Below are 23,014 nucleotides of genomic sequence, written 5' to 3'. Positions count from 1 at the left end.
GCGACGTAGGGGCGTATGTAAAAAAGCCGAGTCTGTCCCTGATCGCCCTCTCGCCCTGTGCGGAGGCTCGGGGGCTGCTCTCGCAAACCCGGCTCCGGCCGAACCGTTGACAGCGTCAACATACCAGCCCGAGAGCTTGGGCCCCGACCGTGCACCCGGGCTACGGCCAGTTCGCATGAGGGAACAACCAGACCAGCCAAAGCATTACGCAAGGCATTAAGACCTCGGGGGAGTGAAACCACTCCTCCGAGGCCTCGGGGGCTACACCCGGCGGGTGCGCTCGCGCGCACCCACCGGAACAAAATGCAACCGAGAAAGGCTGGTCCCCTTGCAAAAAAGTGCGACGAAAGCCTCCAAGCGAGTGCTAACACTCCCTTCGAGGCTCGGGGGCTACTGTCGGGGACCATAATTAGGGGTACCCTCAAGATGCCTAATTCTCAGCTGGTAACCCCCATCAGCATAAAGCTGCAGAGGCCTGATGGGTGCGATTAAGTCAGGGATCAGTCCATACGAGCGACTCGATCACGCCTCGCCCGAGCCTAGCCTCGGACAAGGGCAGCCGACCTCGAGGGATTTCCGTCTCGCCCGAGGCCCCCCTTTAACGGCGGACACATCTCCGGCTCGCCCGAGGCCTTGCCTTCGCTGAGAAGCAACCCTGACTAAATCGCCGCATCGACCGACCGAGTCGCAGGAGCATTTAACGCAAAGGTGGCCTGACACCTTTATCCTGACTCGCGCCCCCTGGCAGAGCCGAAGTGACCGCCGTCACTTCGCCGCTCCACTGACCGGTCTGGCAGAAGGACAGCGCCGTCTACGCCACTCCGACTGCAGTGCCACTTGACAGAGTGAGACTGACAGGCAGTCAGGCCCTGCCAAAGGCGCCATAGGAAACTCCGCTCCGCCCGACCCAGGGCTCGGACTCGGGCTAAGCCCAGGAAGACGGCGAACTCCGCTCCGCCCGACCCAGGGCTCGGACTCGGGCTAGGCCCCGGAAGACGGCGAACTCCGCTCCGCCCGACCCAGGGCTCGGACTCGGGCTAGGCCCTGGAAGACGGCGAACTCCGCTCCGCCCGACCCAGGGCTCGGACTCGGGCTAAGCCCCGGAAGACGGCGAACTCCGCTCCGCCCGACCCAGGGCTCGGACTCGGGCTAAGCCCCGGAAGACGGCGAACTCCGCTCCGCTCGACCCAGGGCTCGGACTCGGGCTAAGCCCCGGAAGACGGCGAACTCTGCTCCGCCTGACCCAGGGCTCGGACTCGGGCTAAGCCCCGGAAGACGACGAACTCCGCTTCGCCCGACCCCAGGGCTCGGACTCCGCCCTGGCCTCTGCCGAACAACCTCCGCCTCGCCCGACCCGGGGGCTCGGGCTCGGCCTCGGCCATGGAAGACAGACTCGACCTCGGCTTCGGAAGAGCCTCCACATCGCCCGACCTAGGGCACAGGCCCGCCGCGTCAACAGGAAGCGCCATCATCACCCTACCCCGAGCCGACTCGGGCCGCAAAGAACAAGACCGGTGTCCCATCTGGCTAGCTCCGCCAGATAGGCAATGATGGCGCCCCGCTAGCCCTGTGACGACGGCGGCTCTCAGCTCCCTTACGGAAGCAGGGGGACGTCAGCAAGGACTCAACCGCTCCGACAGCTGTCCCTCCGCCAGGCTCCGTTGCTCCTCCGACAGCCACGACATCACACCAGCAGGGTGCCAAGATCTCTCCGGCTGCCACATTGGCATGTACTTAGGGCGCTAGACACGTAGCACTCTGCTACATCCCCATTGTACACCTGGATCCTCTCCTTACGCCTATAAAAGGAAGGACCAGGGCCTTCTTAGAGAAGGTTGGCCGCGCGGGGACGAGGACGGGACAGGCGCTCTCTTGGGGCCGCTCGCCTCCCTCACCCGCGTGGACGCTTGTAACCCCCTACTGCAAGCGCACCCGACCTGGGCGCGGGACGAACACGAAGGCCGCGGGATTTCCACCTCTCTCACGCCCGTCTCCGGCCACCTCGCTTTCCCCCCTTCGCGCTCGCCCACGCGCTCGACCCATCTGGGCTGGGGCACGTGGCACACTCACTCGTCGGCCTAGGGACCCCCCGGTCTCGAAACGCCGACAATAACGCACTACCTCAGTAGCTTCATCGATCTTCCTTTGAAGATCGGCCAGCCGAGCCATCTTCTCCCTTTTCCTTTGCACCTGTTGGTGGATGATTTCCATGTCCCTGATCTCCTGGTCCAACTCCTCCTCCTGGAATGTTGGACTAGTGGCCTTCCTCTTCTGGCTTCGAGCCTCTCGGAGAGAGAGAGTCTCCTAGTTTGTGTCCAGTGGCTGCAGTGCAGCCCCTGGCGCTGTTATCTTCTTCGGCGGCATGACGAAGGTCGATGCTTTGCCGAAGGTTGTGGAAGTGAGTACACCCACGGTGGGCGCCAATGTCATGAAAGAAGTTAATGGTTAACGCCCTTCATCCCTCGAAGCATTATTTTCCTTAGGATATAACGATCTTCAGACGAAGGTCATGAAAGACATACCTTCATGATCACAATTTACATTGAAAAATGGAGAAGCATATGAAACATGAGACAATAACATGAATAATCACATAACATTGTTTACATACTTTTATTATATAATCCTGGATAAATAAGAACAATATCGAATTACATTTGTACCTTCGGCTTGATAGAAGGTAAAAATACAAGCGTGACGCACGAGCGAGTAAAAGACAGCGTGAACAGTACGGGAGTACTGTTCATATATTTATAGGCACAGGACACAGCCTATGTAAAATTACATTCATGCCCTTCATATTTAGTATTAACTTAAGAACAATCTATCGAAGACTAAATAGTCTTTTCCTCCTTAAGTCGGTTCCTTTTGCTGCTATTGAGCCGAAGCTTCCTTGCGCACAACTTTGACACTAGTTCAACCTTCGTTCTGGCCCTGCTTTCCATATTGTGTACAACTTCATCCCATGTCCGAAGATTCCTGCACTTATGTTATGCTTTGGGAAACATTGTTAGTCATGTTTTTGAGGACCTTCGGAAGACGAAGGCCCCCAACAAATATAGTTTAATATTTTAATCACACAGATCTTCTATAAAATCATAACTCCTTAATCGTAACTCCGATCTTAGTAGCTCTCGGTCCCAGGACCTCGCAGCGATGCGTAGATTATTATCATTCAGTTTGTACTTATGTTTGGTGTGATGTTAATTTTGTCTATACCATGTTTGTTTGTATTGCTACAACTAGCAGCGAGGTTACGAGTCACTTGAAGAGCAAGTGGTGACTGGAATCTCAAGTGCTAGGCAAGTTGTGCCCTTGATCCACTTTTGTTACCCAATAATATTATTTATTATCACTATTCAATGCATAGGTTTAATTTTGATGGGACCCAAGAGGTCACCCTAGTCTGATTATCTTTTACCTTGTTTACCCCTGAATCATTTGGGTAGTTATGCTATTGCATTATTTGGTTTTGGGTTAATATTTCATTTTATCCATGTTCTAATTATTCTGTTATGTTATTATTGTTCATGTCAAGATCATTATATTTTAATTGGAACATGGAGCTTAACTTGAGAAACACGTGCCACAAGGGTGGAATGGGACGCCCTTGGCTGACTAATTAGGAAAGCTAGTGGAAGACTACCTTACCCGAAAGGGGCAAGGGCAGTAGGGGAGTTGCATGCAGGGAGGTTCTCGGGTTGATTTTGCTGCGATGGCGGTCAGACGAGGGATTCTTGCAAGTGCTCTTCCCATAAACTGTAGCAGGTTTTCGAAAGCTAGTGAAACTTTGTAAAGGCCTCGTAGTGGATCCCTAGTTATTCACCTCGGTAGTGTCTAAGGGTCTAGCTAACCCTGGCGACATGGGATACACAACTTGTGGGTACAGGGTACAACCTCTGCAGAGTGTAAAACTGGTATACTAGCCGAGCTCACGGTCATGAGAAGCTCAGGACTCTCGCGTGATTAATTTATGGAACTTAAATTCAATTTGCCATTTGCATTGCATGGGATTATTTATTAATTTTGTTCTATTATTTATTATGGTTTGGTATTTACTTACATTTAGTAACTGCTAATAAAATTTTGACCAACTTATTAAAAGCAATGCTCAGCTTTAACCTCTATTGTTCATCAGCCTTACACATCACATGAACTCTCACCTTTGGTGAGATCATGCCACATCATTCCCCACAACTTGTTGAGCGATGAACATGTGTGAGCTCATCCTTGCTGTCTCACACCCCCCACAAGAGAAGAACAGGTGGTTCGAGAGGAACCACACAACGAGGAGTTCGATTCGATCTAGGTGGCGTCTCCCAGTTGACTTTCTGACGCCAATGATGGATTTTAGATCCTTTTACATTTATCTTTTATTTTGTAAAACTTCCGCTATGTAATAAGTATTCTGATGTTATTGTGACATTTATCTCTATACACTCTGTTATTATATATGTTGTCTTCTTTGGCGTATGTATGAGATGCACCCGGATTTGTTCCTTAAATCCGGGTATGACAAATATGTGCACTGTGATTGGTCGTGATTATATATGTGTTGTGTGATCGTGGTAAAATTAGTAGTGCAAAGAATATGTTTAATATTTTAAACTGTTCATCGATTGGTTTAATTAGTATGGATGAAGTTGATTTTTATGTATGAGATGAGGTGATGACATGCCTTAGTAGTCATAGCTTTCTTTATGGTTATGAGCCGGGTGAATGCCATAAAAATGTTTATTGTTACCTAAATTATCTAGAAGCGAGTAGCGTCGATAGACTCTTTTCAGTAAAAATAGGAAAACTGTGTGATAAAAAATATCCGTAAGGGCTGATTTGGTGGTAAGGGATCCTAAGGGAATCCATGGGGAGGAATCCCCTTGTTATTCAAAACTGAATTGTAATGGGATTTCTCCCCATGGATCCTCTTGGGATCCCTTACCACCAAATCAGCCCTAAGTGCCTTAGTTTTTGTGTAAGTTACAGTCTCATAGAACTTTAGGACGTTGGCTAGACCCTATTCGTTAGATCAAATGAAACGTGATTTTTTGTTTAGTTTTTGTGTGTTATAAACATTAACCTAAAAAAGTGATTTAGAAAAAGCTAAATAACTTGCATCTTGTTTAGTAATTTCTAAACATGTGATTTAAATATTATAAATAGAAGAAACGTGATTGCTGTGCGAATTATTGTTATTCTGTAGCTTGGGTGCTCCGAATAATTGAAATAATAATTAGTGGACTATTTTGGATGGTGTTGTTGTATGATTAGGTTTCCCTAATTTGGTTATTTCTCACTAAGTGAGTAAAATAATTTATTTAGGTCTAATAGTGTCGGGAACCATAATTAGGGGTACCCTCAAGACTCCTAATCTCAGTTGTTAACCCCATCAACACAAAGCTGCAAAGGCCTGATGGGCGCAATTCAGGTCAAGCCTCTGTCCATCAAGGGACACGATCTCTCCTCGCCCGAGCCCAGCCCCGGGCAAAGATAGCCGACCCAGGAGGATTCACGTCTCGCCCGAGGGTCTCCTCAAGCAACGGGCGCACCTTCGACTCGCCCGAGGCCCAGCTCGGGCAGGCTTCGCGGAGAAAGCAACCTTGGCCAGATCGCCACGCCAACCGACCGTATCGCAGGAGCATTCAATGCAAGGATCGTCTGACACCTTATCCTGACGCGCGCTCCTCAGTCGGCAGGGCCGAAGTGACCGCAGTCACTTCGCCGCTCCACTGACCGACCTGACAGGAAAACAGCGCCGCCTGCCCTGCTCCGACTGCTGTGCCACCCGCCAGGGTGAGGCTGACAGCAGCCAAGTCCAGCCTCGGGCGCCATAGGAAGCTACGCCTCGCCCGACCCCAGGGCTCGGACTCAACCTCGACTCCGGAAGACGGTCTCCGCCTTGCCCGACCCCAGGGCTCAGAATCAACCTCGACTCCGGAAGACGGTCTCCACCTCTCCCGACCCCAGGGCTCGGACTCAACCTCGACTCCGGAAGACGGTCTCCGCCTCGCCCAACCCCAGGGCTCGGACTCCACCTCGACCTCGGAAGACGGTCTCCGCCTCGCCTGACCCCAGGGCTCGGACTCAGCCTCGACCTCGGAGGAGTCACCGCCTCGCCCGACCTCGGGCTCGGACCGACCACGTCACAAGGGGGAGCCATCATTACCCTACCCCTAGCTAGCTCAGGCTACGGGGAACAAGACCGACGTCCCATCTAGCTCGCCCCGGTAAAACAGGTAATGATGGCACCCCTCGTGCTCCATGACGACGGCGGTTCTCAACCCCTTAAGGAAGCAAGGAGACGTCAGCAAGGATCCAACAGCTCCGACAGCTGTGCTTCCATAGGGCTCAAGCGCTTCTCCGACGGCCACGACATCACATGAACAGGGCAGCAACACCTCTCCAACAGCCACGTCGGCATGTACACAGGGCTCTGGCTCCTCCCCGCTAGACATGTTAGCGCATTGCTACGCTCCCCATTGTACACCTGGACCCTCTCCTTACATCTATAAAAGGAAGGTCCAGGGCCCTCGCACGAGAAGGTGGCCGCGCGGGAGGACGGACTGACGCACAGGCTCTCTCTCTCTCTCCCTCGCGAACGCTTGTAACCTCCTACTGCAAGCGCATCCGCCCTAGGCGCAGGACAACACGAGGTCGCGGTTCCCCTTATTATTTCCCCCTTGTGTCCCGTCTCGCGCCGACCCATCTGGGCTGGGACACGCAACAACAATTTACTCGTCGGTCCAGGGAACCCCCGGGGTCGAAACGCCGACAGTTGGCACGCCAGGTAGGGGCCTGTTGCGTGCGGACGAACAGCTTCCCGTCAAGCTCCAGATGGGTAGTCTCCATCAACCTCTCCAACCCGGGACGATGCTCCGTTTCGGGAGTCTTGAGTTCATGTCCCTCGACGGCAGCTACGACATGATACTCCTTCCTCCGCCGCGCGACAACGACAATGGCGGCCGTCAGCCCGCCCGCCGGCGGCGGAATCGACGACGTCTTCCCCGCGTGACGGAAGAACAGCATCCGGGTTTGTCCCGTCACCTTCCCCGCCGACGGAGGAGGAGGCGGGGCAACCATGGCCAAGCAGGAGGCGGCACCTCGTCGGCTGTCGAGCGAGTCGACGGCTCCGGCGCCCCAGCGGGGGACACGTCGAGCGTTGACCTCGCGTCTGAGGCGAAGACGAGCATCGTTTCCCCGCAACACGTCAACCCCAAGCAGATGGACGACGCCCGCACGCTCGCAAAGGACTTGCTGGGCGTTAGCCTCGTACCTAAGATAACGGTGTAGTCCGTCCCCGACGCGACTTCGTCACCATCCGTCGATCAAGAAGTACCGTCCGTTTTCATCCTGTGCCTTTTAGATTCAGCTTCGACCCACCAAGCAACCCCGCTTCGGTGGATGCTTTCATAAAGGCATATCCGAACCTTCCGGGGTATCATATGTGGTCAACCTGGGACCGATTGACGGCCGTCTCGACCTACGGGCCCCTAGGTTCCGAGGAAGATGACGAGCCCGACTATGGTTGGGATTTCTCCGGGCTCGGTAACCCCAGTGCCATGCGGGACTTCATGACCGCATGTGACTACTGCCTCTCCGATTGCTCCGATAGTAGCCACAACCTCGGCGACGAGGACTGTGGCCCAAGTCACGAATGTTTCCACGTCGATCTAGGGGGTCTCGACGAAGGCGACCATCTTGGTATGCCGGAGGACGGCGATCCCCCTAGGCATGCGCCTTGCGTTGACATCCTTCGGGAGCTAGCTGTGGTCCCAGTCTCTGCGGGGGGTCAGGACGCACAGCTCGAGCAAATCCGCAAGATGCAGGCCAGGCTCGACGAGGAAGCAGGACAACTTGTGCCGCTCCGGCAGAATATCGGGCAGGAGGGGGCAGGACGTCCAGCACTGCATCACCGACGATGCCAGGGCAAGGCTGCCCTCAGCTTCCAGTGGGGTCGGCCAGAACCTGGCTGCAGCAGCAATACTAATCCGAGCGATGCCGGAACCATCCACCACCGAGGGGCGGCGTATCCAGGGAGAGCTCAAGAATCTCCTGGAGGATGCCGCGGTCCGACGGGCCAAAAGCTCTGCCTCCCGAAGGCAAGGGTACCCCCGGAGCATCGCGCTGCGACTTTCCGATTCATGCGGGAAGCCTCGGTCCACACCGGGCGCACGCGGGACACAGCGCCTGCGGCCCTGGGACGCCTCGGCAACGAGCACCACCGCCGCGACCGTCGAGCCCACCTCGACGATAAGGTGTGCCGAGGCTACCACCCCAGGCGTGGGGGACGCTACGACAGCGGGGAGGATCAGAGCCCCTCGCCCGAACCACCCGGTCCGCAAGCTTTCAGCCGGGCCATACGACGGGCGACGTTCCCGACCCGGTTCCGAACCCCGACTACCATCACCAAGTACTCGGGGGAGACAAGGACGGAACTGTGGCTCGCGGACTACCGGCTGGCCTGCCAGCTGGGTAAAATGGACGATGATAGTTTCATCATCCGCAACCTCCCCCTGTTCCTCTCTGACGCCGCCCGAGCCTGGCTGGAGCATCTGCCTCCTGCGCAGATCTCCAACTGGGACGACCTGGTCAAAGCCTTCGCCGGCAACTTCCAGGGCACATACGTGCGCCCTGGGAACTCCTGGGATCTCCGAAGCTGCCGCCAGCAGCCGGGAGAATCCCTGCGAGACTACATCCGGCGATTTTCAAAGCAGCGCACCGAGCTGCCCAACATCACTGACTCAGATGTCATCGGCGCGTTCCTCGCCGGTACCACTTGCCGCGACCTGGTGAGCAAGCTGGGCCGCAAGACTCCCACCAGGGCGAGCGAGCTGATGGACATCGTGACCAAGTTCGCCTCTGGTCAGGAGCCGGTTGAGGCCATCTTCCGGAAGGACAACCAGCCTCAGGGGCGCCAGCCAGAAGACGTCCCCGAGGCGTCCGCTCAGTGCGGCACCAAGAAGAAGGGCAAGAAGAAGTCGCAAGCGAAACGCGACGCCGCCGACGCAGACCTTATCGCCGCCGCCGAGCACAGGAACCCTCGGAAGCCTCCTGGAGGCACCAACCTGTTCGACAAGATGCTCAAGGAGTCGTGCCCCTATCATCAGGGTCCTATCAAGCACACCCTTGAGGAGTGCGTCATGCTTCGGCGCTACTTCCACAAGGCCGGGCCACCGGCGGAAGGTGGCAGAGCCCACGACAACGATAAGAAGGAGGGCCACAAGGCAGAAGAGTTCTCCGAGGTCCATGACTGCTTCATGATCTACGGTGGGCAGGTGGCGAACGCCTCGGCTCGGCACCACAAGCAAGAGCGCCGGGAGGTCTACTCGGTGAAGGTCGCGGCACCAGTCTACCTAGACTAGTCCGACAAGCCCATCACCTTCGACCAAGGCGACCATCCCGACCGCGTGCCGAGCCCGGGAAAGTACCCGCTCGTTGTCGATCCCGTCATCGGCAACGTCAGGCTTACCAAGGTCCTCATGGACGGAGGCAGCAGCCTCAACATCATCTACACTGAGATCCTCGGGCTCCTACAGATCGATCTGTCCACAATCCGGGCCGGCGCGACGCCTTTTCACGGGATCATCCCCGGTAAACGCGTCCAACCCCTTGGGCAACTTGATCTGCCCGTCTGCTTCGGGACTCCCTCCAACTTCCGAAAGGAAACCCTCACGTTCAAGGTGGTCGGGTTCCGAGGAACCTACCACGCAGTGCTGGGGAGACCATGCTATGCCAAGTTCATGGCCGTCCCCAACTACACCTACCTCAAGCTCAAGATGCCGGGCCCCAACGGGGTCATCACCGTCGACTCCACGTACCGACACGCGTACGAATGCGACGTGGAGTGCGTGGAGTACGCCGAGGCCCTTGTCGAATCCGAGGCCCTCATCGCCGACCTAGAGAGCCTCTCCAAGGAAGCGCCAGACGCGAAGCGCCACGCCGGCAACTTCGAGCCAGCTGAGACGGTTAAGTCCGTCCCTCTCGACCCCAGCAACGACGCCTCCAAGCAAGTCCGGATCGGCTCCGAGCTCGAGCCCAAATAGGAAGCAGTGCTCGTCGACTTTCTCCATGCGAACGCCAAGGTTTTTGCATGGAGTCCCTCGGACATGCCTGGCATACCGAGGGATGTCGCCGAGCACTCGCTGGATATCCAAGCTGGAGTCCGACCCGTGAAGCAGCCTCTGCGCCGATTCGACGAAGAAAAGCGCAGAGCCATAGGCGAGGAGATCCACAAGCTGATGGCTGCAGGGTTCATCAAAGAGGTATTCCATCCCGAATGGCTAGCCAACCCTGTGCTTGTGAGAAAGATAGGCGGGAAATGGCGGATGTGTGTAGACTACACTGGTCTAAACAAAGCATGTCCGAAAGTTCCCTACCCTCTGCCTCGCATCGATCAAATCGTGGATTCCACTGCTGGGTGCGAAACCATGTCTTTCCTCGATGCCTATTCAGGGTATCACCAAATCAGGATGAAAGAGTCCGACCAGCTCGCGACTTTTTTCATCACACCTTTTGGCATGTACTGCTATGTTACTATGCCATTCGGTTTGAGGAATGCGGGTGCGACATACCAAAGGTGCATGGACCACGTGTTCGGAGAGCACATTGGTCGAACGGTCGAGGCTTACGTTGATGACATCGTAGTCAAGACGAGGAAAGCCTCCGACCTCCTCTCTGACCTCGAAACGACATTCAAGTGTCTCAAGGCGAAAGGCGTAAAACTCAATCCCGAAAAGTGTGTCTTCGGAGTCCCTCGAGGCATGCTCCTGGGGTTCATCGTCTCCGAGCGGGGCATCGAGGCCAACCTGGAGAAAATCGCGGCCATCACCAACATGGGCCCCATCAAGGACTTGAAAGGAGTACAGAGGGTCATGGGATGCCTTGCGGCTCTGAGCCGTTTCATCTCGCGCCTCGGCGAAAGAGGCCTACCTTTGTACCGCCTCTTAAGGAAGACCGAGCGCTTCACTTGGACCCCCGAGGCCGAGGAAGCCCTCGGGAACCTAAAGGCACTCCTCACAAGCGCGCCCATCTTGGTGCCCCCCGCTGCTAGAGAAGCCCTCTTGATCTACGTCGCCGCTACCACTCAGGTAGTCAGCGCCGCGATCGTAGTCGAGAGACGAGAAGAGGGGCACGCATTGCCCGTCTAGAGGCCGGTCTACTTCATCAGTGAAGTACTGTCCGAAACCAAAATCAGCTACCCACAAATCCAGAAGCTACTGTATGCAGTAATTCTGGCGTGGCAAAAGTTGCGACACTACTTCGAGTCTCATCCGATGTATGGTGTCATCCTTCCCCCTGGGGAGATCATCCAGTGCCAAGAGGCCTCGGGTAGGATTGCAAAGTGGGCGGTGGAGATCATGGGCGAGACAATCTCGTTCGCCCCTCGGAAAGCCATCAAGTCCCAAGTCTTGGCGGACTTTGTGGCTGAATGGGTCGACAACGGTTCCTCCGGACGTCTTCTCCCGAGACCTACATCAACCATCAGTCAAGACCGACGACACGCCCGAGCCCGAGAAGGCCTCGGCCCTGCCCGAGGCACCCTCGGCTCAGCCCGAGGCACCCTCGGCCCCCGAGGGTGAAGCATTGCGCGTCGAGGAAGAGTGGAATGGGGTCACACCTAATCGAAACTGGCAGACCCCGTACCTGCAATATCTCCACCGAGGAGAGCTACCCCTCGATAGAGCCGAAGCTTGGCGACTGGCACGGCGCGCCAAGTCGTTCGTCTTGCTGGGTGACGGAAAGGAGCTCTACCACCGCAGCCCCTCAGGCATCCTCCAGCGATGCATATCCATCGCCGAAGGTCAGGAACTATTGCAAGAAATACACTCGGGGGCTTGCGGCCACCACGCAGCACCTCGGGCCCTCATTGGAAACGCCTTTCGACAGGGTTTCTACTGGCCAACCGCGGTGGCCGACGCCACTAGGATTGTACGCACCTTCCAAGGGTGTCAATTCTACGCAAGGCAGACGCACCTACCCGCTCAGGCTTTGCAAACAATACCCATCACCTGGCCGTTTGCTGTGTGGGGTCTGGACCTCGTCGGTCCCTTGCAGAAGGCACTCGGGGGCTACACGCACCTGCTGGTCACCATCGACAAATTCTCCAAGTGGATTGAGGTCCGACCCCTAAACAGCATCAGGTCCGAACAGGCGGTGGCGTTCTTCACCAACATCATCCATCGTTTCGGGGTCCCGAACTCCATCATCACCGACAACGACACCCAGTTCACTGGCAGAAAGTTCCTGGACTTCTGCGAGGACCATCACATCTGGGTGGACTGGGCCGCCGTAGCTCACCCCATGACAAATGGGAAGGTAGAGCGTGCCAACGGCATGATTCTACAGGGACTCAAGCCGAGGATCTACAACGACCTCAACAAGTTCGGTAGGCGATGGATGAAGGAACTCCCCTCGGTGGTCTGGAGTCTGAAGACGACGCCAAGCCGAGCCACGGGCTTCACGCCGTTTTTCCTAGTCTATGGGGTCAAGGCTATCTTACCCACAGACTTAGAATACGGTTCCCCGAGGACAAGGACATACGACGACCGAAGCAACCAGACCAACCGAGAAAACTCATTGGACCAGCTGGAAGAGGCTCGGGACATGGCCTTACTACACTCGGCGCGGTATCAGCAGTCCCTGCGACGCTACCACGCCCGAGGGGTTCGGTCCCGAGACCTCCAGGTGGGCGACTTGGTGCTTCGGCTACGACAAGACACCCGAGGGCGTCACAAGCTCACGCCTCCCTGGGAAGGGCCGTTCATCATCACCAAGATTTTGAAGCCCGAAACATACAAGCTGGCCAACAGTCAAGGCGAGGTCTACAACAACGCTTGGAACATTCGACAGCTACGTCGCTTCTACCCTTAAGATGTTTTCAAGTCGTTCATATACCTCGTTTACATACACAAATAAAGCCTAGCCATCAAGGAAGGGTCAGCCTTGCCTCGGCAAAGCTCGACCCTCCCTCGGGGGCTAGAAGGGGAGAACCCCCTCTGCGTCAAAATTTTCCTCGGAAAAAGTCTTTCTGCCAGAACATCTTTCGTGCTTTTCGACTACTTCGATAGTGGGATCCTGAAAACGACGGAGTACACGTAAGCGGCAAGGCCGACCGAGCCGAAGGACTCCTACGCCTCTGGGATACGGATACCTCACTCATCACCTTCTGCGATAAGTAACTCACGCTCGGATAAGCGATTCCGCTGGCCGAACAAGTCTTAACGCTCGAAAACTTTTCCACCGAAACGATTTTTCGTGCCTTCTCGACTATATCGATAACAGAATCCTACGGACGAGTAAGAGTACACGTAAGCGGTAAGGCCGACCGAGCCGAGGGACTCCTACGCCTCCGAGATACGGATACCTCACTCATCACCTTCCGTGAAAAGTAACTCTCGCTCGGATAAACGATTCTGCTACCGACGAACAAGTCCTGATACTCGAAACAAGGGGAAAAGAAATGTAGCTTTACAACACGACGACGGTATGTTTGGGCCTCGACAGCCACAAAAAAACATACATATACTATAGACAAACTGATCCTGCAGGTTCAGACATCAATAGGGGGGCAGCAGCACCCTCGGCATCGACTCCACCTTCGGCGGAATCCAACCCGGCCTCGGACGGCGACACGGTCGGAGGATCCCCCCTCGAAGGAAGACGTCAGCACCGCGCCTAGGCCATCGCCGCCAGGGTCTCCTCCAGAAACCCGGCCCAAGCATACGGCTTGATCAGCCGCCCCGAAGCCTCAGCCAGCTGTCCCCCAAGGACATCAGCCCGACTCATGGCCTCGACAACCCGACTCCGGCGTTGGTCCCGCCAGTGGACGACCCGGCTAGGTTCCAGCCGCCGCTGCTACACCTCCTCGGCCTGGGAAGTCACCTGCTCCTAGGCCGACGAAGTTTTCTTTTCGAGCCGACTCCGCCTCTGTCTGTGCTGACATCGCGGCCTCCGACTCTGGCTCATCGCAGAGCGGCCGAGGGTTTCTTTAACTGAGCAGGAGAAGCCTCGGGCAGCAAGGCCGACCGAGCCGAGGGACTCCTATGCCTCCGGGATACAGATACCTCACTCGTCACCTTCCGCACAGGGCAACTCACACTTGGTTAAGCGGTTCGGCTAGCCGACAGGCGAGTCCTAGTGCTCGAAATGAGGAAGAAACACGGTATTGCGCTCAAATACCTCGATGTTCAGGCCCCGACAGCCACAATGAACAGACACCGGCACTCAAGGTGCCATTACAAACGGAACTCCGGTTCCACCCCCGCAGGTACGAACAACCCCCCACCTTGGAGGGCCTGCGGGGCGACAAAATCCCAGGTCCACACGTCATGTAACCGGCGCGCCGGTTACTACGTGCGAGAAACTGCACCGCCACTTGCGCCAGTACCGCGCCTTCTCGACTGCGGAACCGGAGCCGCGACTCGAGGCGACCCTGCGCATGGCCCAACAATGCCAACTGAGCACATCGGTCACGGGTCAGTCCGCCGCGGGAGAAGGCGCGACGGTCGATATGGCCAAAAGTGGGCCGGCGGTAATGGCGGCGGCAGGCAGGCGGAAGCAGCAGTCAAATCGTCTGCAGGCTCACGTCCCCTCCTGGGCAGCGAGAGAACCCTCTCCCACGGCGTGAAGACAACGCGCCCGTGTTCCGTTCCTCGAACGGCTCACGCACGCACACCGGCTGCCCCGTAAACCACTCGTCCCGTCGCATTAACTCTGCGGCAGGGCAGGCCGAGCACCTTTGGCAGGCGAAGCGGGCGACGCTTCACCTCCGCCATGATGACCGCGTCAAAAAAGGTGCGCCACGTCGTTCAATTTCGTATCCTTTTCCTCTTCCCCTTTCTCTCTCTTGCTACAGGGACCGGGAAAGGGGATACTCCGAAAGGGATCCTTCTCCGTGAAGGAAGCGGGCCCCGAGCCCCCCTACTGATCAAAGGTTCGAAGGCTGGCCCCTCGGAAGGGTTCGACAGCCGCCTCAGAGCACTCGGGCTCCGAGCCCTCCTACTGATCAGAGGTTCGAAGGCTGGCCCCTCGGAATGGTTCGACAGCCGCCTCAGGACACTCGGGCTCTGCGCCCACTACTAATCAGGGGTTCGAAGGCTGGCCCCCCGAAGGGTTCGACAGCCGCCTCATAACACGCAGAGCGAGGGATGACTCTGGGTACGTCCGATACATGGCCGAGGCTCGGGCTACGCTCCCGAGGTACCCTAGGACATTTCCGAGACCGGCAGGAGCGATTCTGTAACGGAATCCCATCAGAGGGAGGCATCGAGCCCTCGGACCCTATCAAATGGGACCGGGTCCGGCAAATCACCTGCAGGTACTTTTGGAGCGCGCCTCTGGGCCACTAGCTGACCCTTATCGAACGGGGCACGGGCGTCCACTCGGATCACCCGTTAGCAACTCACTGGAGACACCATGTTCGGTGCCCTCCAAGGGCAACATGGCGCTTTCCTCCCTCCTCCTTGCAAAAAGGCGACGAAGGGGCGTATGAAAAAAGCCGAGTCAGTCCTTGACCATCCTCTCGCTCTGTGCGGAGGCTCGGGGGCTGCTCTCGCAAACCCGGCTCCGGCCAAACCGTTGATGGCGTCAACATACCAGCCCGAGAACTCGGAACCTGACTATGCACCCGGGCTACGACCAGTTCGCATGAGGGAACAATCAGACCGACCGAGGCATCACGAAAGGCATTAAGACCTCGAAGGAATCAAACCACTCCTCCGAGGCCTCAGGGGCTACACCCGGCGGGTGCGCTCGCGCGCACCCACCGGAACAAAATGCGACCGAGAGAGGTCGGTCCCCTTGCAAAAAAGTGCGACAAAAGCCTCCAAGCGAGTACCAACACTCCCTTCGAGGCTCGGGGGCTACTGTCGGGGACCATAATTAGGGGTACCCCCAAGACTCCTAATCTCAGCTGGTAACCCCCATCAGCACAAAGCTGCAAAGGCCTAATGGGCGCAATTCAGGTCAAGGCTCCGTCCACTCAAGGGACACGATCTCGCCTCGCCCTAACCCAGCCTCGGGCAAAGATAGCTGACCCAGGAGGATTCACGTCTTGCCCGAGGGTCTCCTCAAGCAACGGGTGCACCTTCGACTCGCCCGAGGCCCAGTTCGGGCAGGCTTCGCGGAGAAGCAACCTTGGCCAGATCGCCACGCCAACCGACCGTATCGCAGGAGCATTCAATGCAAGGATCGTCTGACACCTTATCCTGACGCGCGCTCCTCAGTCGGCAGGGCCGAAGTGACCGCAGTCACTTCGCCGCTCCACTGACCGACTTGACAGGAAAACAGCGCCGCCTGCCCTGCTCCGACTGCTGTGCCACCCGCCAGGGTGAGGCTGACAGCAGCCAAGTCCAGCCTCGGGCGCCATAGGAAGCTCTGCCTCGCCCGACCCTAGGGCTCGGACTCAACCTCGACTCCGGAAGACGGTCTCCGCCTCGCCCGACCCCAGGGCTCGGACTCAACCTTGACTCCGGAAGACGGTCTCTGCCTCGCCTGACCCCAAGGCTCGGACTCCACCTCGACCTCGGAAGACGGTCTCCGCCTCGCCCGACCCCATGGCTCGGACTCAGCCTCGACCTCGGAGGATTCACCGCCTCGCCCGACCTCGGGCTCGGACCGACCACGTCACAGGGGGCCATCATTGCCCTACCCGTAGCTAGCTCAGGCTACAGGGAACAAGACCGGCGTCCCATCTAGCTCGCCCCGGTAAAACAGGTAATGATGGCACCCCGCGTGCTCCATGACGGTGGCGGTTCTCAGCCCCTTACGGAAGCAAGGAGACGTCAGCAAGGATCCGACAGCCCCGACAGCTGTGCTTCCACATGGCTCAAGCGCTCCTCCGACGGCCACGACATCACATGAACAGGGCAGCAACACCTCTCCAACAGCCACGTCGGCATGTACACAGGGCTCTGGCTGCTCCCCGCTAGACACGTTAGCGCATTGCTACGCTCCCCGTTGTACACCTGGACCCTCTCCTTACATCTATAAAAGGAAGGTCCAGGGCCCTCGCACGAGAAGGTGTCCGCGCGGGAGGACGGGCTGACGCACAGGCTCTCTCTCTCTCTCCCTCGCGAACGCTTGTAACCCCCTACTGCAAGCGCATCCGCCCTGGGCGCAGGACAACACGAGGCCGCGGTTCCCCTTATTGTTTCCCCCTTGTGTTCCGTCTCGCACCGACCCATCTGGGCTGGGACAAGCAGCGACAATTTACTCGTCGGTCCAGGGACCCCCCGGGGTCGAAACGCCGATAAATAGGTGGTTTAACTTCATTATGTATCTAACAAGTGCAGTCGCGTGGTCGAAGAACCAAATTGGATGATAAAATACTATTTATGCTACTTGTGCCGATAATCCTAAATATTACTGAATAACAAACACCTTCAAAATAGTATGACAAGTATCTTTTGAATAAGTCATCATCTATTGTGTATTTTTCTCTGGTGTGCATTAGAAACTGGTGAATATTGTTGGAACACAATTAAATGATTATTTCATTATTAACTAAGTCTGTCTATATGATCTTATAAGTCGTAGTAATTGTATGTGTGCTTAACTAGTTATAATAATAGAAAAACTAATGCAAGACTAGAACAAATGGATACATGCTTGCACTCGTGATGTCGTGGTTGTGCTGAAGAAGTATATGGTAGTGTTCGTCGTTTTCTAGTGGCGTTGAATTTGTGTGCCGATGACGCGTAGATAACTAGCTCTTGTGTATGGTCATTTACGATGTCTTATTATTTAGTGTTTATTTCACTATCTTGTTGCTTTGGAGTGTCTTGTGCTATTTTCCGTCATGTTCATACATATGTATCATTCATCTCATTTAGGTAAGCTAGATGTTGATCGTGTGTAATGAAGGATGTGGAGTGGATCTGGCCATGGGACATGTCGATGGACACCCCTGATGATGGATGGATGAAACAAGCGCTAAGATAGGAGATGCTCGCCAAGCAAGTACACTCTAACAAACACTGACATAGTGTGGATTCCAGGCAAGCCCCGGTTTTATGCATAACCTGTTATATGCTATTTTACTACAACTCTATTTGTAGGCTTGTATTGTGCATTTAAGTATAGGAGTTGTTTAAACCCTAGATACATGAACTCAGGTTCCTTTTTGAGATGAATACTAGTAGCTAAGTCAAGTAGTTGTTGTGCTAATTAGGGATCTCGGTAGAAGTCGAGTGATTTTTCTAGCACTCGCGCGAGGTCAGGAATTGGTTGTATTCATTTTGATAATAGGATTTTGATTGTCTATGAGCATGGATCCCTGTGGGATGCCCTATCTATGGACCAGAACTGGAATAAAGATTAACGTGTGGATACTTGTGTCAAGCGTTTGAACGTACTAGACACATGCCGCGAAATATGGTAATCGGTAAGCCTAGCACCTGATTGAACCCGCTGAGAGCACCTAGAGGGGGTGAATAGGTGATCCTGCAAAAAAACTTAACTTAAAATAACAAACTTGGTCTATACATGGGGTTAGTGAAGTCTAAACCAAGTTCAGTTAAGAATAGAAGGATTTCTTCACTTAATTTGCTTTCACAAGACATGTATTGAAACAGAGCAAGATTGAATGTGAAGTAGAAAGCTCGGAAGAACAAAGTCGCAATGAACGTAAGTAGAAAATGAGACACAACAATTTATCGCGTGGTTTGGCCGAGGCCTACCTCCATGTTGTGGTGTCCTAATGGACGAGGGTTGCACTCAACCCCTACCAAGTGATCCAGAGACCAAACTTGAGTACCACGATTGTCTTCATGATAGAATATTCTTGTTTGTGAGGAATCTCCACAAGTTGGAGTCTCTCACACCTTACACAATATGATCACAATCAAGAACAAGAGTAAGGGAGGGAGTAGCAACACACACAAGAGCACAAATGCAGCAAGACCACACGCACAAGTGAGAAAAAGTGCGCATGAATGAAAACCGACAGAGTCTCAACTCAAAACGTGCTCAAATCTCTCTCGAGTGAATCAAAGTGTGATCAGAGTCTCGAAGTTTGTTGTATGCTCTTGTGATGTTCTGGTGTGTTGCTTGGGTACCACTCCATGGCACCCAGGGGGTCCTTTTATAGCCTCAAGGTGCCTAGGAGCAGTTAATTCTTCATTAGGGATGCAATTAACCTTCTCTATTTATGTGCACCTGATTGACAATCAGCGATCTATTTCCTCCATCGGTCGAGCCAACCGTTGTGCGCCTTCGGTCGCCTAGCACACCGACTCGCCCGAGGCTACAGCTTGTCCGAGGCCACAACTCGCCCGAGGCCACGACTCGCTGACACTGTCACGATCTGCCCAAGGCAGTCACGTCTCGCTCAGGGCAGTCATGACTCACTCGAGGCAAACCTCGACTGGTGATGCGGTTCTGATTCACCCAAGGCCAACCTCGACGGGAAGACACAGTTTCGATTCACCCGAGCACATCTCTGACTCACCTGAGCTAGACACAATTCGCCCGAGCGCATCTCCGACTCGCCTGAGATAGACACGATTCGCTCAAGCGTAACTCCGACTCGCCTGAGCCAGACACGATTCACCTGAGCGCATATCCGACTTGCCTGAGCGTAGTTCTACTCACCCGAGCGCATTCATGATTCGCTTGAGTGTAGTTCCGACTCGCCCGAGGATGTGTCAGGTGACTGTGCGGTGAGGCCGAGACTGTCCCAAGTTTGGCCATACCTAGCCAAACTTCTTTAGTTCATTTTGGCTCAACCTAAGAAGATCCGTAGCACTTAGATGAACATTGTTTGCATCTCAAACAAATGATTAAGTGGTAGAACCATACCTGTTGGGGGCCTTTGTCTTTCGAAGGTCCTCAAAAACACATATAACCATTATTTCTCGACACATCTCTAGGTGTTGCGGGTGCTTCGACACTAGTTACCTTCACAATAGATCAAGAAAAAGGACAAAGGCATTATCTTTGTCATAACGATACGGGAAGACGAAGGCAGAAGTCGAACGAGGCTAGAAGAAGGTGTTTACAAGATTTAGTAGCCAAGATGATAAAGATAGAAGACAACACTACCCTTGTGTCATTTGTGAATCATGTGTACAAGCTTTGTGGACATGCTTGTAATTTCATATGAAGTTATACCTCTCCCCTATAAATAGATGAACATTATCGTGCATAAGGGCACCTTTTTTGAGGAGGAAGGAGAAGGAAAATGACTCTTCTTTGTTTAATTTGCCTTCGAGCTCTCATTTGTGTAAAGCCGAAGGTATGCATGTAAACGTTTATCATATTGTAAGGAATAATATTTGAGGCGGATACACAGCTAAGTCAGATTTATCCTTTATTATTCGCACTTTCCATTATGATTAAAAGATATACTAGTCTTCTGTTTGTCATTTTCTTCGTCCATTTAACGTTCGGATCAAGGTTAAATGAAGGGAGGAACATGCAATGTGCTAATTCACATTGTGGTATTCCGAAGTGTTTATCTCCATCTTTGTTCTAAAGCTATTATCCCAAAGAGATAATACCATAAGGACAAATATCCCTATCGTTTAACATTGTGTTGCCTTGTTTTTGGTTATATACAGCAATCAAAAGCAAGTGACCAAAAATACCTTTATCTTTTTGATTCATAGAGATTTTCAATTTGCCCAATTTCAAGCCCAAAATGCTTTTTCTTATTTTCCTTAATCTTTTGGACTTGATTGGTTTAATTTGCTTTCTAAACACTTGTGCTCATGCTCATAAGAGGAGTGTTAGTTCTTAGTAATGTGTTGAGCATTTAATCCCCAAAACAACTGGAAATGGCCCAAAGGCACATTTCCCTTTCACCTGCCGGTGGAGATACTCCCCACTTGCTCTGAATCGAGGTTTCCCATGCTAGCGATGGTGGGTACAAGCGTGGTCACTACACGGCTAGGTCCGGGGCAGTGGAGCATTGTACCCTAGGTAAGTGGCCCTGATCCAGTCAAGGGGGATAAATGTGGATGGTTGATGTGTGTGGGGATAGAGTTCCCCTACATGTCGCATGTTTAGGTTTAACTTGCAAGGTTAAAAACTCGATTCAAATCCTCTGCTTATCGCAGATAATGAGACTGCTTGATCCATTTTACTGCAATGAGTAATTAGTGGAAATGAGGTTACCTGCAAAAGATGATGTTTGACTTAATGATTGCTACCATGTGTGGATAGTTAGATGCTCATCTAGTCTAAGGTATTAGTCTAGAACCTGAAAAGCTAAAATTTGACTTAAACTCAGCTAGTGCTTTTAACAAACCAAACCCCTCAGCCAAATAGCCTCATGGTCTAGAGGTAGAGGAGTAGTTTTCTCACACTGGGTAAGTATAGCTGAGTATTAGTATACTCAGCCTTGCTTGTGACACCAAAATTTTCAGGTATCTTGCAAGATATGGTTGATGGTGTGACTTGACCTTCCACCGTGCCACCGGGCTGGACGGTCAAGTGGGATGCTACCTTTGCAGGAGAGGACTAGGAGGAGTAGCTTGGTCAGGCTGGCTATGCTACCCATTTATCTTGTTTAGTTTAATTCCGCTATAAGAAAAAACATGGTTTTCTAATTTAAAAACTCCAATGATGTAATTACATTTGTGTCACATCTAGATTTAAGGGCAAACCCGGGCACGAATCAAATGTGTGCTAGGATAAAGTCTCACACGTATGATGACTCATGGCACATAAATCAATGTCACATCTTTATTATATAATAGGGGTTCTATACAAAATAGCTAAATAAATACATCATATGACGACAATGATCCTCTGCAACCATAGTTGACTGGGAGATGACAGTCTAGACCTCTCACGAACTCATCGTGACATCCTTCATGCTCCTCATCTTATGGTACCTGTTCTTGACCAGGGTGTGAGTACAACAAGAGTGAGCTCACATACGTTCATCGCTCAACAAGTTGTGGAGAATAATGTGCATGAGCTCACTTATGGTGGGGGCTCATGTGAAGTGTAAGGCTTACCAAAGAGAATGGTTAAGGCTGAGCGTTGCTTTTAACAAGTTGGTAATTTTTTTATTAGCAGTTACTAAGTATAAGTAAATACCATCACAATTAAATAAGAAATCACCATTAATAATAAATCCCACAATACAATGCAAATGACAGATTAAATTTAATTCCATAAATTAATCATGTGAGAGTCCTGAGTCGCTCTTGACCGTGAGCACGACTGATATACCTGTTTTACACTTTGTAGAGGTCGCACATCTTTACCCACAAGACGTGTTTCCCATTTAGCTAGGGTTTGCAAGATCCCTAGACACTCCCATGTAGGGCTGAGAAAAAAGCTCGGGCTCGGCGAGCCGGATCGAGCTCGTTGCGGCTCGGGCAGGCTCGAGCCGGCTCGCGAGCTGCCGGCGAGCCGAGCCGAGCCGAGCCGGTTTAGCAAGCTCGAAAAAATCCCGAGCCAAGCCGAGCTAGCTCGCACAATCTCGCGAGCCGGCTCGCGAGCCAAGCCTAGCGCGCCACGCGCGTAAGTACTAGCAGGCAGCAGCGGAGCAGCCCAATAGGCCCACAAGCAAAGCAAGCGCCTAAAGCTCAAGCCGGCAAGCCACCCCAAATCACCTAACCCAAGTCCCTAACCCTAACAGCTCGTGCTCGGCGGTGGCGCCTCGGCGGTGCTCCTGTGACAGAGTGACGGCGGCACTCGTGCTCAGCGGTGCTCGTGCTCGGCGGCTGGCGCGACCGCGACCGCTGACGGTGACGGCTGACGGAGTGACGGCTGACGATGCCTGGCGCGACCACGACTGCCGCTGGCTCGCTGCCGCTGCTGACCTCCTGTGACTCGTGCGGTCGTGCCGCTGTGCGGGCCGGCGTTCCGTAGACGGCGCCCCGCCACGCGCGGACGCGCACGCGCCCATGCCGGCACGCCGCCTACCGCCACCCGCCACCCGCCTCCCTCTGCCTGGCCGGTGGCCGCTGCGAGTCACCCAGTGCCCCAATCCGCCATCTCCGGTGATCCGGTCCTTGTCCGTCAACGAGATGCCGACACTGACCGCTTGGCTGCTCATCCACCG

This window comes from Zea mays, chromosome 3 (assembly GCF_902167145.1).
Source record: "Zea mays cultivar B73 chromosome 3, Zm-B73-REFERENCE-NAM-5.0, whole genome shotgun sequence".
Taxonomy (NCBI): Eukaryota; Viridiplantae; Streptophyta; class Magnoliopsida; order Poales; family Poaceae; genus Zea; species Zea mays.
This window is presented reverse-complemented; position numbering follows the sequence as displayed.